The following is an 8,715-nucleotide window of genomic DNA, read 5'->3' on the forward strand; positions in this document are numbered from 1 at the left end:
GTGCGATGAAGACTTTATGTAATCTATGACAGCATAGGAATCCTTTACAAGAAAGGGATCATCTATTTGCAATAGGTTGAGCTTTTCTTGGAGAGACATAGCAATAGATTTTTGCCACGTATCATTTTCAGAAACAATCACCCTGAACGGAGCGCCCACCTTGTGCGTTTTTGCACTGAAAAAGACGTCAAGGTGATCATACTTTGCCGTTTCTATGCCTTTAGAGAGCCTACCCAGCTGCAGCCTATTGCACAGCTCATTGGCTTCTGCTTTCAACTTAGATGTTCGTTTCCGCAGAGGATCAAAGGCATCGGAAACAGCTTCCAAGGCTTTTGCATTGAACAGCCCATGCGACATAACGGCAAAACCACCCTCCTTGTCCGCAGACAATACGCAAAGCTCGTGGTCCCTCAAGAACGACAAAACGCGTTTGACAGATACCTTCGGCGCAGGGGGTTTTCCGTGATTCAAGGCGTCCACACCCTCCGATACACAGCGCGAAGTATCATCCGCAGAGGCACGTCGATATACCTGTAGTACAAGGGAAAGTGTGAATGCAGAAAATGTGATTCCAAATGTAAACATCTTTTTCAAGCATGCACGGTCACTGCCAAAAACACTTGCAAACTCACGCGAGAAATAATCGAAGCAGAAATGATAGATGGGTTAGGTGATAACGGCATAGCGAAACCCTCTGTTGGGCAATCTCGTAAGGAATTAGATTACCTCAGAAGCCACTAACAATTGACTGTCTGCCGCGCTTGCGCAATGTATCGCCATGCCATATATTTCTACAGGCTCTCATCCGCAATAAACTGTTGCAAGTTAGCGCTCGTGTGTGTTCTTTCATGTCCTTGTCTGATGTTGCGCTATTTTATGTCATGCACTACCAACAAGCCCAAACCGCCACCTTATTGGATCTCAAGCCATCCAAGCTTCTCGGCATTCAATACGAACTCAACGACGATCGAACATGACGTATAAGACTGGAATTTAGGAAAATTAAAATATATGCTTATCAGAAGTGTATGGTTTATGGGGGTTTAACGTCCCAAAGCGATTCAGGCTATTAGGGACGCCGCAGTGAAGGGCTCCGGAAATGTCGACCATCTGGGGTTCTTAAACGTGCACTGACATTGCCAAGTACACGGGTCTCTAGCCTTTCGCTTCCATCGAAATGCTACCACCGCGAACCGGGATCGAACCCGCGTCTTTCGGGTCAGCAGCCGAGCGCCATAACCCCTGAGCCACCGCAGCAGCTGCTTATCCTAAGTAACACCTTGCAATGGAGTTATAGTACAGCTGTCGTGACCAGGTGTTTTTTTTTCTAATGCATGTCGGCCTTGTTCTTGAAGCTGGAGGAGCGCTGCTAGATGAGTGAACTAACCGGTCACGGGATTCCACAGGAGGTAGCAACGGACCTTTCCTGTGTGGCAAGCAGACCACATTCGAGGGCGGCCTCCGAGAGCTCGCGATCGCTTGGTGGCCCGGCCCCGTCCCGGCTGGAAAGGTGAGTAGTCTCCGAAAGGCGCTCTTTCTGCGACCTCACGGCAGAGCAGCGCGCGGAAGAGCAGGCTTGCCCGTGCGCACCATTATGCGCTTGTTAAAGTGAGCATGTGAGTGTAAAGCGTTCATTTCCCTGTAAACACGTCATGACAAAGTAAAAACTAGCTCACAATGGAACAGATGAACGATCCTCAGACGCTAATTTTGCCGCGGGGCACTGGTAAAAGCCGCCGGCACACTTAATAAACGTTTTTAGCATGCCAGAGAGGTGTAAGCGGAGACGTATACCGGTTTACCGGACCCCTCCTGCGCACGCGCAGTGACGTGGATGGGGCCCAGCGCGGCAGTAGTTCGACTCGTTCGCAGGCTCGACTCGAAAGCTGCGCTTCATGTTGTTTGAGACCCGCCAACCACGATGCTCGCTGTGCAGGTCCAGCTTCGATGTTGCGCGCATTGCTCGACATATATATTTGTTTTGTTGCAGCTGGACTCCTTCGCTCACGACCTCGAGACTATAAAGCGGCAGTTCTCGATGTTCATGCTCCCGCTGTTCATGCTGCTCGCGAAGCTTGTCTTGCTTTGATGTCGCGCGCAATGCTGAGCGTTTGTTTTCGCGTGGTTGTTACGAAAGCTGGCCGTTACTCTGTCTATAGGCATAGTAACAGCAGAAATCTTTTCAGTACGCCATATCAGTGGGCTTATAATATTTTAGTATGCAAGGGAAGACCTCCATTAAGCATAGTCGCAAGCACGTTCACGGCCGTCGTCTCGGCCGTCGAATAAACGTGCAAATATGGCTGGTTGGAAATTTTGTAACGTGGGTGGGGTGGTGTAAAAGGAATCACACGCAGGCGTGCGCGAATTGGCCCAGGCCGTTTTCAACCTTCGACGTTGTTAAAGCTTTTATGGCCATGCATACGGCATGCTGGCATGTTGTTGTGCACTGTTTTTAAATTATTTATGAAGTGCACGCTCATTTTTTTCTCTTGCCTTGTACCTTTCCTAATAAGGGGTTGCCATACGAAATCTTACTTTCTTTACCGTGGTAGTCCAGGCTGCTGGGCGTTATGGGCGACGATTACACGACAGAAACCAGCGTTCCCTAATCACTGGACGCCGGCTAGTTGGCTATCGTTGGGAAAAAGTTGCCGGCGAAAATATTCGCTCCGCTGTTTAGTGCGTCGATGCGGGCAGGGCTTGGCGAGGCGTTACGCGTTTTGTCAGCCCCGTCTCGTTCACTGATGAATCACGGGTGCAATGCTGCTGCGCGACACTTCTGCGGTGGAGGCGGCGATCTAAAGGGCGATCTATATACCGTGCTGGGTACCTCGGCCGCTCTCCCGACAGCAAAGACGTCGACTCTCTCCAGGCTGCCGGCAGTGCACGCGTGGCCATCGTCGAATTCAAAGAGAAAACATTCCCCACATGCTCCGCCCAAAACCGGCACCTAGACGCGCGCCCGCTATCGGGCGTATGCTGCAACTTTGTGTGTGCCGCTCGGCGAAAGCTCCGTCGTCGAGCTGCGAGCAATACAACGTGGGGCGGGCGAAGCTTCCTCCATCTTGTCGGGCCGACTGCTCCGTACGCTGTGCTTTTATGGTGATCAGTGCATCGGGGAGGGAAGAGAGAAGCTGTTCACATGTTTGCCCGGCCGAAAAGCTGCGAACACGCCCCGTAGTCGACGGGAAGCTGCGCGAGAAAAATTGGCTGTGGTTTAGCTCTGTTTAACCCTAGCAGAATAGCGAAAGCTTCGTCTCCTCGCCCCGTCGTCTACGCAGCGTCTCATTCCGAGAACTCAAACCGGTCTCTTCCGCAGTTGAAGAGTCACTCCGGGACGAGACGCGACTTCTTCTAGCCGCATCTTCGTTAGAGAGAGAGCGAGAGAACAACTATATTTGCCACTTGAGGGTTGGGAGTTAGGGCAGGTGGGCTGAGTGTGGCCCCCAGGTGGGAGCGACGTCTTGAGTCCACGAGACGAGTGCGAGTTGTGTCTTCTTGTCTGGTCTTGTAAGACGTTGGATCCAAACCTCCAAAAAGGGAGCTGGCAGTAAAGTTTGTGGGGCGGGTTTCCCTCGCATCCCCAGAGGATGTGTGCCTGAGTGGCAAACTCTGTGGTCGCAATTAGGACAGAAGGAGTCGTATTCCCCGTCAGTGGTGAGGTATAGTCGAGAATGACTGAGAATCAAATTGGTCTGCAGTCTGCGAAGCATGGTTGCTTGCGCTCGTTCGAGGTCATGGTGGGGAAGCGGGTACACGCGTCTTGTCTCCTTGTAGAAGTTGGTGATTTCCGCATAGGATGGGGGGCCTCGGCGAGAGCATACGGGTTCGAAGGGGTCGGCTGCCCGGTTGGTAAGGCATCGGGCTAAAAGGTCGACCCCTTCGTTGCCAGAGTTCCCCGCGTGCGCGGGTACCCACAATAAGCTTACAGTGCAGTAGAGAGTGCAGCCGCTAAGGATATGTGCGGCAGCCTCCGCATCTTCGTTACGACGCTTCCCGAGTCGTGCGGCGCGTTTTTCTGGCGTCTCTTGAGCGCGTTGTCTCTTCCTCGCTTCGTTCCATCGTTATTGCGTTTCTTCCGCGCTCTCCGTAACGACTACATTACACTGAGGCGAAGCGCAAATATACCCCCCCCCCGCCCGCGAGGCGACACCTCCTCTCCCTCTACCCCAGCGGAGCACATCTGGTGGAGCGAGCGGCGACGTCAGAGGCGTCGACGGCGGCGCATCTGTTCGAGCGCGGCTGCGGTGTTGCTAGGCGACGGCGGCTGAAGGTTGTTCGTCGGCCACAGCATACGGCTGCCTACATATGGCATACATAAGACATACACATGGCGTACATACACATGGCATACATACACATGGCATACATACGGCATACATACGTAAGAATATGGACTCGTCCTCATCAAGCACATCTACCGTCATCACGACGCGTGGTGCACCGGCGCATACAGTCCTGTTTGCGCCTGAAACGCCCACCGACAACCTCAACCTGTTGAGCAGACAAGCTACGTCGGTGTTCCTCGAGGCTCGCGTCCCGGGGGTGATCAAGGACGTCAGGATCAACAGCCGAGGGAACCTCTTTGCCATCGATGTAACGGAGCCGAGCGCCTTGGAATGTCTTGCCACCCTCAGGAAGATCGAAGACATTCCCAACCACTCTCCTGTTCTTGAAAACAATGGCACAACCGCTGGCGTCATTTACGACATCGATGCGAACATCTTTGACGCCGACCTGCCGATACTCATTAAACCAGCGACGAACAGCATCGAACAGTGTCGCAAGTGCATGAAAACTGGGTATGTAAGGGGTGTTTGTAATAACACCATAGCGTGCCCACGCTGCTCTGAAGCACATAGCGGTGACAGTTGCCGCGCTACTGTCTTGAAGTGTGCCAACTGCCGTGGCCCTCATGACGCTTCTTCGCAAGCCTGTCCCCGCCTGAAGAAAGAACGGGCGGTGTTGAAGCAAATGGCGCGAGACCATCTAACGCACAGAGGATTCAGCCACGGTGCGTCGGCGTCGTTCGCGTCGTCGACGATCTGCTAGACAAAAGGCTGGCAACGGCAGGGAAGCCCCCATCGCTCCTGCTACTTGTCCTCCCCCTCCACCGAGTAATGTAAGCCCGGTGACTGGTGAAGCCTGAACGAGTGCTTCAGAGGTGACATGGCCACCCACCATGGCCGAAGCCACGCTCGACCTTGGTGTCTGAGCAGGCACCACGCCCATTCTGTCCTACGCCTACAGCTGAGCGAGCCCAAGGCAGAGATCCAGCCCCAGGTGAGGAAGTGCAGGTGTTCGCCATCTTGAGGTCCCTTATGAACGCCATGCGTGCGATGCTGTCTAGCTTTCACTCCCCAGCAGCATGGAATGCATTGCAGGTACTGGACGCGCTAAATCCAGTCCTTTCAGATTTCCAGTAGCAGACACAATGGCTCTCCCAGAGTTACCATTTCAAAGTCGTGACAGAAGCGTCAATTTTCCAGTGGAATGCTCGTGGACTCAATTCCAGCATTTCGGACATTCGCGAATACGTCTATAAACACAAATTTACAATCCTTGTGATTTGTGAGCGCAATTTACAAATTCCCATCCGAATTTCTGGCTATGAAGCGTTTGCATCCTCCACGCACAGGGGAAATAGCACGGTCATCCTCTACATTCGAAGGGAGCTTACTTATGTGCACCATATGGTTCCCCCTCATAACCATAACCAGTACGTCTGTGTAACGGTGAAAAGGCGCACCCTGACATTTACGCTTGTGTGCGCGTACTTATCTCCAACAACAAGGTTTGACGCCGACAGGCTGAGGGAATTGTTGGCTGCAACACCTGGGCCTTGGATCGTCACTGGTGACTTTAATGCGCATAACGCCATGTGGGGAGGCATCCGGATGAATTCGAAGGGAAGACGTCTTGTCTGTTTCGCATCTGACCACGACCTATAATGCCTTAACGACGGTTCGCCAACGTACATTCGCGGGCTTTCTTACAGCAGTTGTCTGGACTTGGCGTTTGTGTTTCGGTGCCTCGCGAGATGCGTCCTGTGGTTTGCCGACGTAGAAACGCATGGAAATGATTACATCCCCACATATATTATTGTTCCTGGTCTCGCTGGATGCAGATCTGCCAAACGTTTGCAACGAATAGACTGGTCTATTTTTAAAACCTTTATGGAAGAAGCCTGCAGAGAAGACAGTACAACATACATTGAAGAGCGCATCAAGGAGGCTATAAAACACGCGAGATTCTTCTTCACTGCAATGCCACACACTTCGATGTGGAGCTGCAGCGCCTCCGATCACTTCGACGAAGAGCAGAGAGAAGATACAGGCGCACACAGTTGCTGCACGAATTAAGGGATGCAAGGCACACACAGAAGAAAATTCAGCGCAAAATTAAAATCTTGCAGGCTTACCGTTGGAAAGAATTCTGTGAATCACTGGATCCTCGAAAGTCTCTCTCACGAATCGAGTGTGGTGCGTGATTGGCGAACATTTCCTCAGCAGCTCCAACCATTCGAGTCTCTCGCACTTCACCAAGGACGTAGCGAAGCGGAGATTGGTGAAGATTTTTGCGCAAGAATAGCAGGTCCCAGGAACCAATCCACAACTCTGAATTGCTGCGAAGTGCCTAGATCTAGGGGTTCACGAATGGACCTTCTTTTCACCATGGAAGAACCAGACGCCGCCATGGCCGGTTGCAGACGGTCTTCATCGACGGGGCCCGATGGAGTAACATACTCTGCACTTGCAAACCTTGGTCAGGAGGCTCGACGTGTTCTTTTAGACCACTTCAACTCATCATGGTGTGCGGGTACAGTTCCGGACGTGTGGAACTCAAGTCGTCTGGCTCCAGTCCTTAAACCTGGAAAATCGCCGCTTGACCTAGCATCGTACCGCCCAATGGCATTGGCTAGTTGCGTGGGCAAACTCATGGAAAGGATGGTACTAACGCGAATCGAGTGGTATCTGGAGCGCTATCAAATTTACCCAGATGTAGTGTCCAGGTTTCGGCGGGGACGTTCTTCTATAGATAGCGTGATTGACCTGGTTTCATCAGTTAAACATCAGAAACATCTGATGCGCTGGACCGCGGCGTTGTTCCTGGATGTTAAAGGGGCGTATGATAACGTCACTCATAAAGCAATTTTGGACTCTCTGAAAGGTGCAGAACTTGGTGGTCGCATGTTCTGCTGGATACGCACTTATCTATCAAACCGATCACTATTTATGCAGACTGAGGACGGACCATCATCTTCACGTTACACTTCCTGTCGAGTCCCACAGGATAGAGTACTAAGCCCAACGCTTTTCAATCTTGCGCTTGTCGGCCTTGTCGATGTACTACCACAGTCGGCAAGAGTCTCAGTCTATGCAGACTATATTTGTATCTGGGCATCAGGAGTTACGCGATCACAAGTTCGAGCAAGGCTTCAGAAGGCGGCAAGCATTCTTGCAGCCTACCTCCGCCTGCAAGGCCTGGGAATTTCTACTGAAAAATGTTCCGTTGTTGCCTTTACACGCAAGAGCATGTCCCATTACTCCGTACGCATAAATGGGTCAACAATACCCTACGAAAGGAGCCATCGATTCCTCGGAGTAATCATCGATCGTAATCTGACATGGAGCCAACATGCCTCGTACATGAAAGGGCGACCGACATCGATCGTTCACGTTCTCTCCTTTCTCGCAGGGAAGTCGTGGGGAGCATCAGTGCAGTCGATGCTCCACCTCTACACGGCATTATTCATGGGATTCCTTCTGTACAGTATCCCTGCACTAGGAAACTTGAGGAAAACGAACATACGGTGTCTGCAAAGTGTTCAAGCTCAAGCTCTGCGGACGTGCCGAGGGCTGCCAAAATGCGCGTCTACAGCCGCAACAGTACTCCTCGCTGAGGAGAATGCAGTGACTGCCTATGTCACAGTCGAAGCCTTGAGAGCGCATATTCGTCCCCTCTCTCGGATTCCCGCCCACCATCTTACCAGTCTTCCTGCTAACCGGTCGAGTACATCGTTTGCGAAAATTATTGATGCCCATCCCGACTTCCTACCAACCCAATTTACACCAGCCTCTAGACCGTCTTCTCCATTATGAAGTCTGCGCCAACCTCGTGTGCTTCTTTCCATACCGGGTATCAAAAAGAAGGCTGATTTATCGACGGCAGCCCTAAAACAGACAACTCTAGAATATTTGCATGAGAAACACGGACACCGACTGCACGTACACACCGATGGCTCAGTGACCCCTTCGAGTTCCTCGGGCTCCGTAGTCATCCCCGTAAGAACCATAGTTGAGAAAGTGAAAACATCACACCGGACTCCATCGACTGGTGCAGAACTTACTGTTATTCATGTCGCCATTGAGCATATCAGTGAAGAAACACCCCAGCAATGGTCTGTATTCACTGATTCAAAGGCAGCTCTCCAAGCGTTACAATCTGCTCTTCGTTATGGGTCCCATGAACAACTTGTCTCCGAAATCCGAGAGTTCCACCACACAGCCATCAACATAGGGCACGATATTGTCTACCAATGGCTGCCACGACACAGCGGCATTGCAGGCAACCACCGCGCGGACGAGGCCGCGCGAACTGCTCACCATGAGGGTGATTGTGTGTCCATCCCCATCTCGAGAACCGACGCAGCGGGTAGGCTTAGACCACTGTCACGGGACATCACGCTTGCCGCGCGGAGTTCAGGCCAAT

The sequence above is a fragment of the Amblyomma americanum genome, chromosome 1 (genome assembly GCF_052857255.1).
Source record: "Amblyomma americanum isolate KBUSLIRL-KWMA chromosome 1, ASM5285725v1, whole genome shotgun sequence".
Lineage (NCBI taxonomy): Eukaryota > Metazoa > Arthropoda > Arachnida > Ixodida > Ixodidae > Amblyomma > Amblyomma americanum.